The 8782-nt window shown below is 44.1% G+C and overlaps 1 pseudogene; it reads right to left on the reverse strand.

Moving 5' to 3' along the window:
- Positions 1-5432: 5432 nt before the first annotated feature.
- LOC129701908 (U2 spliceosomal RNA) lies at positions 5433-5537 on the reverse strand (annotated as a pseudogene).
- Positions 5538-8782: the final 3245 nt, after the last annotated feature.

Consider the following 8782-nt stretch of genomic DNA (forward strand, 5'->3'; position numbering starts at 1 on the left):
ACTAATAATAGAAAAGACACCTGGGCTGAAAAATAGAAGGGAAGGCGAAAAACATTATAGAAAACTAACATAAATACGAGAAACAGCCAAATAACAGAACCTAAAAAAGAACAGAAAGAAAAACAAAAAGACACACATGTTGTCATTTGTGACAGAAAACCCCAGGAAGTGGAAAAAAAAAAGCACAAACGAGAGACACCAGAAGAGGGAAGAGATATGGAAATTTAACAGAATAAGAAATAGAACAAAAACTTAACAGGTGTAAAAGGAAGACATGACAAACACACACCGAAATACCACTAACACACACAGATAGAGTACCAAAGCGTAGGTCATAGAAAACACAGAGCACGTGCACCATTGTGGAACACTAGAAAAGAGAAGTAAATAGGGAAACGACAAAATAACCAAACATAACTCTGGAATCACAAACAAAACACGGCAAAAGACACCAAACAGTCCACACGACAAAACTGAAACAGAACAAAAATGTCCTTCTCCGGACTAAATTGGAAAAGTTTCTCCCACAAGAGGAAGAGATGTCTCTCACAAACAAAAATGGGTGCGGGTAAGTATGTTAATTGGCCCTTCGTAAAGGTGTGTTCATCTAAAATTCAGGACTCCCTCTCTCGGCAAAGACACAAGAGCCAAAGGGCCCATTTCTGTGCTGTATCTTGAAACTCAAACTGGCGCAAATGAAATGTTTCAAGTGCAAATCCACAAACATGAAAAAAAAAGAAATTCCACCATTTGGAAAGACACAAAAGAAAACTGAGAAAAAAGTTGATTCTCAAACGCATGTCTCCTCTGCAGTTAAAACAAAAAAAAAACGTAAAAACAAATGAAAAGAAAAAAAAAACAAAACCAAAACAAATTGCCTCTAAAGCAGATGAGAATAACAGGAAAAAAAATGTCCTGCAAAGAACCCAAGCAGAGGTGCTGTTCCTAGTTTGTGTGTGGCCTCACTCTCATTAGCAATTGTTAGATCCAGTAGGCCTTGGCGGATTGAGCAGAAGCATTTGACATGACATGACATTGACAAATCCAGTCTGAAAATTGCAACATCCAGGTTCAGGAACAGTTTCTTCCCAACAACCATTAGGCTATTGAACACCAGAAACACCAACTAAACTCCAAACTTCCAACTGTCTTGGTTACACTCAGGATGTTGGATTTGTTTTTGGTTTGCGCTATATTGTGTTTATATTCATTGAACTTCTTTTCTTTCTTTGTTTATCATATAATTTATTGAGTACTGTGTTTACAAACCTGTGGTTCTGCAAGAAATAATTTAATTGTTCCATTTCAGTATACGTGACAATAAAACACTCTTGACTCATGACTTGAAATGGCCTTGAGTATTGTCCTCAAGTGAATTAGAATTAGAAAATATGTCCTAGAACCAATCAGAGAATAAATTATCTTGTGTAATGAGGCAGGATAAATGTGTAATATGAGGATAAAGAATTATCTGAGATGGGTACACATAATTACATTTCAGTTATTTTGAGAATAAGAACCAGGTTGGAAACTAAAGTATTTTTACATTTAATAAAGGTAGAGTTGTCTACATTAGATTGAGAAAATAGATTCAACGGAGATATTGAGTTGAGTTTGAGTTGGGTTTAGTTTATTATCATGTGTGCTGAAGTACAGTGAAAAGCATTTGTTGCATGCTGATTCAGTCAGTGGAAAAACAATACATGATTATAATCATGCCATCCACAGTGTACAAATACTTGATCTGCTGTTGGAGTAGAGGTTTAAAAGAGTGGAGCAATTGTAATGTGTGATAGTAAGATTAAACGAGAACTTACCAGTTTGAAGTTTGATCTGTATTTTATGAGGAGTTACGATGAGGGATTACGTGAAGAACCCGCTTACAACGCATGCGTGTCATTCTTCAAAGCAGCGGTGTGAGGTCACAGGAACCTATAATGATCTAACATAGTAAGATTATCAAAGATATACCAGTTTGTGATATGATCATAAGAGGGTGGGAGCGGAGGGCACGTAATCCCTCATCATAACTCCTCATAAAATACAGATCAAACTTCAAACTGGTAAGTTCTCGTTTAATCTTACTATTTTACTTCGGAGTCACGTGAGTGACTTTGTGAAGATTTCAAAGCTCTGTGACCTCATGCCGTGGAACGAGTCCATGCTTCACAACTGCCTTGGGTATTGGGAGAGAGCATCATTAGTAAGTTTAAAACACACTTATACAAAAAGTTGTGTGGTATAACGAAAAAATATATAAATTTTTTACATGGAGAATCATAGCCCTGTAACCTTTCGGGGAAATTATATTGTTGAACGTAAAATGGTTTCTGAATACAATGATGGTTCCAAAATATAACTGGTTTATTATAAAACCTTTGGAAAAACCTTTTGGATGACCATCCTGCCATTCTGAGGATTTGGTCTGTGGGTACCTCTAGAATTTTTGCTGCGGATGTTGCTGCAGCCCTGGTGGAATGAGAGTTAAAAAACATTAGTGTCTATTCCTGCCAACTTTAGGACATATTTGAGCCACCTTGATATAGTTTGGGTCGTGACCCTTTCATGCGGTTTCTTGTAAGAGATAAACAACGCCATTCTCTGACCTCGAATGCTCTTAGTATATTCTATGTATTGTTGGATGTGTCTTGCTATACACAGTCGTTCGTCATATGGGTATACCATAAATTCAAACACTTGACCCGATGAACCTGGTCTGTTTTCTTTTATTAAATCCTGTATGACAAACACCAGTTTCTCGGGTGAGATGATCAGGGAGTCCAGGCTCAGTTTGCTTAATGGCTGGACTCGTTGTGCGGTAAATAACACCATGAGCATAACCATCTTCATGGTCCTTTACTGAAGTGACAATGCTGTTATGGCTACCAGCTCGTCAGCATGTGTAGAACAACACCCACGTCCTAGATTTCGGAGTACCTGGTTTTCTTACCAGGGGGTGCGTTCCCACCGTGTGCCGCTCCGTTCCTTGTGATAGGTAATTGGAGAGTGCACTTCTGGCACTATTGATGGCACTGTAGCTCCATCGATTATCATAATGGAGGCTTGTTAAAATTCCAATACGGCCAGAATGTTCTTGGCCTTTTGGTCGAGGTTGTTGTCCAAGCAGTATATGCCCCATTTCTTGATGTGTCCAAGGTACTGCTTCCGTGTTGACAGTCTTAGTGCAGATGAGATGAGATTCATCGTCCTGTCTGACAGCCCCATGCCGTGTAGTGGGTCTTTTAGACTCTACAAATCAATAAATCCATAGTCTTATGGCATGGATGACTGCCCCAGTCACTGGATGAATTAATAAATTTGGCTATGTTCATGAGGGAACATGGTTCTGACACCATCCCCTGTATGACCGAATACCATGATTTAGTAGGCCAGTCGGGTACTCTGAGAATTGCAGATGCCGAGTCTAGTTGAATTTTCCCTAGAACCCCATTGATGGGGCAGAACGGGGGAAATACATCACCCTATGGCTTTGTTTACATAACAATGCCAAGCTGGTTTTAGAATTTTAGTAAATAATATTGGGGCTGATGTTTGCCCCTCTTTTAAGTCAATGCCTGCCATATAGAAAAACCCAGCTGACACCAAGTCTTTATCAGTAATAAGAGTATCCATCTTAAAATGAATATCTTGAACGAATGTGTTTAGGGTTGAAAAATCAATGATAATCCTGCAACCCCACTCTATTTTATTTTTAATAAATATGTTTGATACAAATTCTAATGTTCCATGAAAAGTATGCTCAATCACACCTTTTGTGTACAATTTTTGTAGCACCATGTGGGTTTTAGATTGTTTGGTTTATGTAAGGACAAAATGCCATTCTGGTGTATGTTGTACTGGGGTTATTGGGATGAGTAAATTCTATCAGATAACCCTGAATACTGCTGAGATTATATGAATCTGTAGTGATTATATACCATACATAACTGTAGTGTTGCAACCTCCCCTCCCCCACCATCGTGGGTCCCTTTTTAACAGAAGAAACCACACCCACCTACCTCCATGGTTACCGGTGGTTGTGTTATTTCCTTGTTTTTTTGTCTCTTGTTCGGGGTTGTGTGGGAGGTTGAGGCTTCCGCATCTTCCAGGGTGGCCGCCCTGGCCATACCCTAAAAAAGGATCCTGCGGGTTATATTGATTTCTGGCACTGCCACTGGTATGAGCCACATTTTTTATGGCCTTGCATGTGGCTGGTATCGTGCTCCAAAATAGGCCCTTGCGCTGGCGTTGATGAGCCCCAGTGTCTTGCTTCGTCCACCCACGGTTCTTTGTTTGCAAATGGTAGCATTTTAGGGTCCCAGTGCTGGCTGAATGGCAGCCTTCCACATGTAGTTCAGGTCATATTGCATATTACTAAACAGAGCTAGTGCGTCTTGATGGTCTTTGGTTACCTCCGTTTAGTCCAGGGTGCGGGTGTATGCTATGATGCCTTCCGTCAATCCCTTTAAGGTTCTCTGGATCTTGAGGTCCTGGTTCCTGATGTTCGTCCCCATATGCTGCCAAATGCATTGGTTTACACTGGGCACCTGTAATGCCTCACCGTTGCCAGGTGGCAGATGTCTGGCCAGTCTCTGTAAATATTTCTTGTTGGCGTTTGTGGCCAGACATATAGTAATACTATTGCCATCCTGGATCCAAGTCTACCCATGTTTGACTTGGTTAAAGTAATCAGCCACCATGTCCAGCAGAGTCCCTGCTGTGTTAGGATCATGGGACGTTGTTTTACCAGGCTCTGGCCCATCAGGGTCCTGCCTACTCTTTTTTATAGAGTTAGAGATCTCTAGGGTCCCGCACGGGGTACCCATGTGGGGCTTACCTCCTGCCCACTTGTCTTTTGTTCTGCGGACCCCTCTTGCAGGTCAGCCCAGAACTGACCCGCAGTGCTCCCCTCTGATGGGGTAGAAGCACTGTGCAGCCCTCAAAAAGGTACTGCTGTGGGTTTATCACGTTGGAGGAAGGCTCCATACACCGCTTCTTCCTCCTCCAGCGCTCTCGGGCGCTGGTCGCCGGCGGTTATGCAAAGTCGGACCCTTCTGAGTCCACTACCTTGTTTGATTTGTGTCTAGCCTTACCGCTCGGCCGCATGGCTCTGGCCGGTGCGGGCCCGACATCGGGCACAGCTGATCCCACTACGGTTGATCCAAGTGCCGCTGGCTGCTGCTGGCTGCCCGCTGCTCCACGGTCCTCCTTCTTCAGCTTTGTCCTTCCTTCCGTGGAGTGGATATGGCCGGTGTGGAGGACATCTGGCACAGCTGATTCCACCTAGTCCATTTCTTTAACCCGGCTCCAACGCTCTCAGCGCTCCTGGCTGCTCGTTTATCTCAGACCGCTGGGACCGACCCCCGTACTGACGGTACTGGTCCCTCGCGGTCGTTTCAGCCGGTCAACCCCACTCTAATGCCCTCAGTTCTGGGGACTCCTGCTTATATGGTCCTTAGATAAGGGACGTATCAGATATTAAAACTGATAATAAACAGCTACTATAGTTGATCTTAGCCAAAAGGCCAAGAAGCGATCTCTCTAACTAAAAAACCCGCTGGGACCGACCCCGGTACTCACATTACTGGTCCCTCGCGGTCGATTGCAGCCAGTCAACTGCACTGCAATGTCCTTGGCCTCGGCGCTGGCCGTTAGCGCTGCTTCAAGCCAGACTCGCTTCCAAAACGAGACTGGCATACTGCCCCAGAAATGAATTTGCCCCGTGTTGCGGGAGCAAAGTCGGGCACAGGTGATTTCCCCTCCGGGAATCGAAGTGCCTTTGCTGCTCCTGCCGTTGTCGGCTGCCGCTGCTGCACCTGCCGCTGCCGCTGCTCCTGCCCCAGCTGGCTGCCGTTGCTGTTCTCCTGCCGGCTGCCTGCACTCCGCGGTCTTTCTGCAGCTTACATGGACCCGGTCCATGTCTGCACCTAAAGGGTAAGTGGAAGGAAACGCAGAGTCTCTTACCTGCTGTTCCCGACTTTTAATTTTTTCCCCTGGTGAACGTCGTTCCCTGCGTGTCGGGTTCGAGCCGCTCGGACCGACCCCGGTGTTTACGGGGCTGGTCCTTCTGTTCCTAGGGACCCCCTAATTTTAAAAAGTGCCAGAGCACTAATACAACCCACTGTTTTGTGGGTTGTTGGCTCTGTTTTTTTCCCTCCACCCCGTATGGGGTGAAGTTGGCACTCGCTCCCGTTATGGGAGACAGTGGTGCCGACTTCCGTTGCTGGCTGACTGCTGCTGTACAGCGGCAGCTTGTCAGCCTTCCTGGAAAGAAGAAGAAAAGGTAAGGAATTTTCTTACCTGTTCCACAGCCCCAGGCCCATGTAGCGTCGGTCTTTGGGGCTGTGTCGGCTCCGGAGTGCTCCCTTGTCGGTATTTTCTTCCCGGAGCTGAAGTCGCACGAACTCCTGCTAAGGGAGACTGTCGTGCCACCGGCCGTTGCTGGCTGCCTGCTGTCCTTGTCGGCGCTTGCAGACTTCTCCCCCGCCAGCTTCCAACAGCCTTCTGTAGAAAAAAGGTAAGTAAAGAACGATGTTCACTTACCTTACTGTTGCAGGTTCGAAAACCCCGCCGTTTGGGAGGAACGTCCTTCCTCCCGACAATGACGAGTTGCAATGCGTTAGCGTAATTACACGCATGCGTTGTAAGCGGGTTCTTCACGAAGTCACTCACGTGACTCCGAAGTAAAATTGCAGATCCCCCTCTGTGACATGCACACAAAGAGCAGCCTGCCTTGGACGCCACCTTGGCAGGTAGTGGAAATATCTCTGAATTTTCAACAAAGCTGCATTTCATTGACAGGTAAGAATGAGCCATCCGCGACAAAGCAAGTTAAGAATCCTATCACATCGTAAGATGGGACAGACAATGTTGCCGATGTTAATCAGAGGCCAGGTGACTGGGAACACTTTACAAAGCACCAAAGGATGAGTACAAAAACAAATGAAAACATAAATCACACAGTAAACTTGCAAGAAATATAATTAATTTTGGAATCCATTGATAAGTAACAGGTGGGATTTAGAAAATCATTATACAATCAAGCAGAGTCACGTTCTGTGAAAAGAAAATTGTGTTTGACATATTTATTAAAGTTGTTTGAGAACATAATGAGCAGGTTGGATCAAGCAGTACCAGCAGATGTAATGTATTTGAATTCTCAAAAGCCATTTAATCAGATGTCACATAATAAGTTACTACATGAGACTCTGCACATGGCATTTTGCATGAAATATTTGCCTGGGCAGAGATTTGACAAACTGGCAGCAAACAAACAGCCTGGGAAAGGCAAAGGGAAGAACACATCAGGTTTTCTACATTAATAGTACATGATAACCCATCAATGGTGATCTTAACTATTTTTGGTGAGACTAGGCAGTTAGGCAAACATGGTCCTTTATATAAGCTTGAGTCAGAGGGCATTTATGATCCTATCCTAGATTTGAAGGATTTATGAAATGAGAGCATGGACAGAGTGGTGACAGTTCTTGATAATGCTTGCTGCTTTTTTGAGACAACGCCTCATTTTTATCCCTTTGTAAATGTCCTTTGTCTAACCTTCATTAAGTTAAGGCCACCCAAAGTGATTCCGCTTTTTTATATCTTCATGGCTCATCCATCTGATGCAGGAAACATTATCTTTCCATCTTATCCTGCTGACCAATATTACCACTACATTCCTTATAACTCTCTCAACTTGCATGTCCTCCTCTAGTTATAGGTAGTTTGCTTATCCTCATGGCAACCTCTTCATGTCAACATAGTACCTCACATCTATTCGATAACGTCAGGCCTGATCGTTCCCTAGTTCTTCTTCTTGAATCCCATTTTTGCCTCCCTCATTATCATATCACCCTGACTGTCCATTGTCACATCTACTCCTTTTATTCCAAGGAGCATGGCTGCCTCCTGATCATATTATGTAGAAAGGAACTGTAGATGTTGGTTTACACTGAGGATAGACACAAAAAGCTGGAGTAATTCAGCGGGGCAGGCAACATCTCTGGAGAGATGAAATGGCTTGATTTTCGGGTCAAGACCCTTCTTCATACTGCTCTCTGAAGTCTCTGTAGTCTAAAGAAGGGTCTCAACCCGAAATGTCACCCATTCCTTCTCTCTAGAGATGCTGCCAGTCTCCCTGAGTTACTCCAGGTTTTTGTGTCTATCTCCTGATCATATTTTCCTGGTAACTTACTTCTTTCCTCGGCATTAGAGAGTCCAACGCTCACTGTAGGTCATCACCTTGGAGCTGAGTTTCCTTGAGATACAAGCACTCACTGCAAGTGTGGGTGCTGTAGATTGAAATGGTCTGCAGCAATTCCCATTTGCCCTGGACACAACATATCATCTTCATTGCCATGTCTGTCATAACGTAATATATTTAAATAATAATTGACAGTTTCAACTGGCTATTTACAATTTTAGTGTAATTTTGTCTTGTTAATATTCTAACATTAGGCCAGTGAATAGAGTGGATGTGGAAAGGATGTTTACACTGCTGGGAGAGTCTAAGACCAGAGTGCACAGCCTCAGAATTAAGGGGACTCTTTTAGAAAGGGGGTGAGGAGGAACTACTTTAGTCCAAAGGTAGTTACCAGATACGGAGGAGAAAAGCTGTAATCATCACCAACCATTTCTTTTCTCACCTGCTCGAATGTTAAGGGCCTGTCCCACTTGGCCGTCATTCGCGCGCCATTTACGCGACCTGCTAGAGTGTGGGTAGCATGTGGGTAGCACATGGGTAGCGTGTGGGACGGGTACATGGAGTGGCGTGGAGGAGTGT

The sequence above is a fragment of the Leucoraja erinacea genome, chromosome 11, assembly GCF_028641065.1.
Source record: "Leucoraja erinacea ecotype New England chromosome 11, Leri_hhj_1, whole genome shotgun sequence".
In the NCBI taxonomy this organism is placed as follows: Eukaryota; Metazoa; Chordata; class Chondrichthyes; order Rajiformes; family Rajidae; genus Leucoraja; species Leucoraja erinaceus.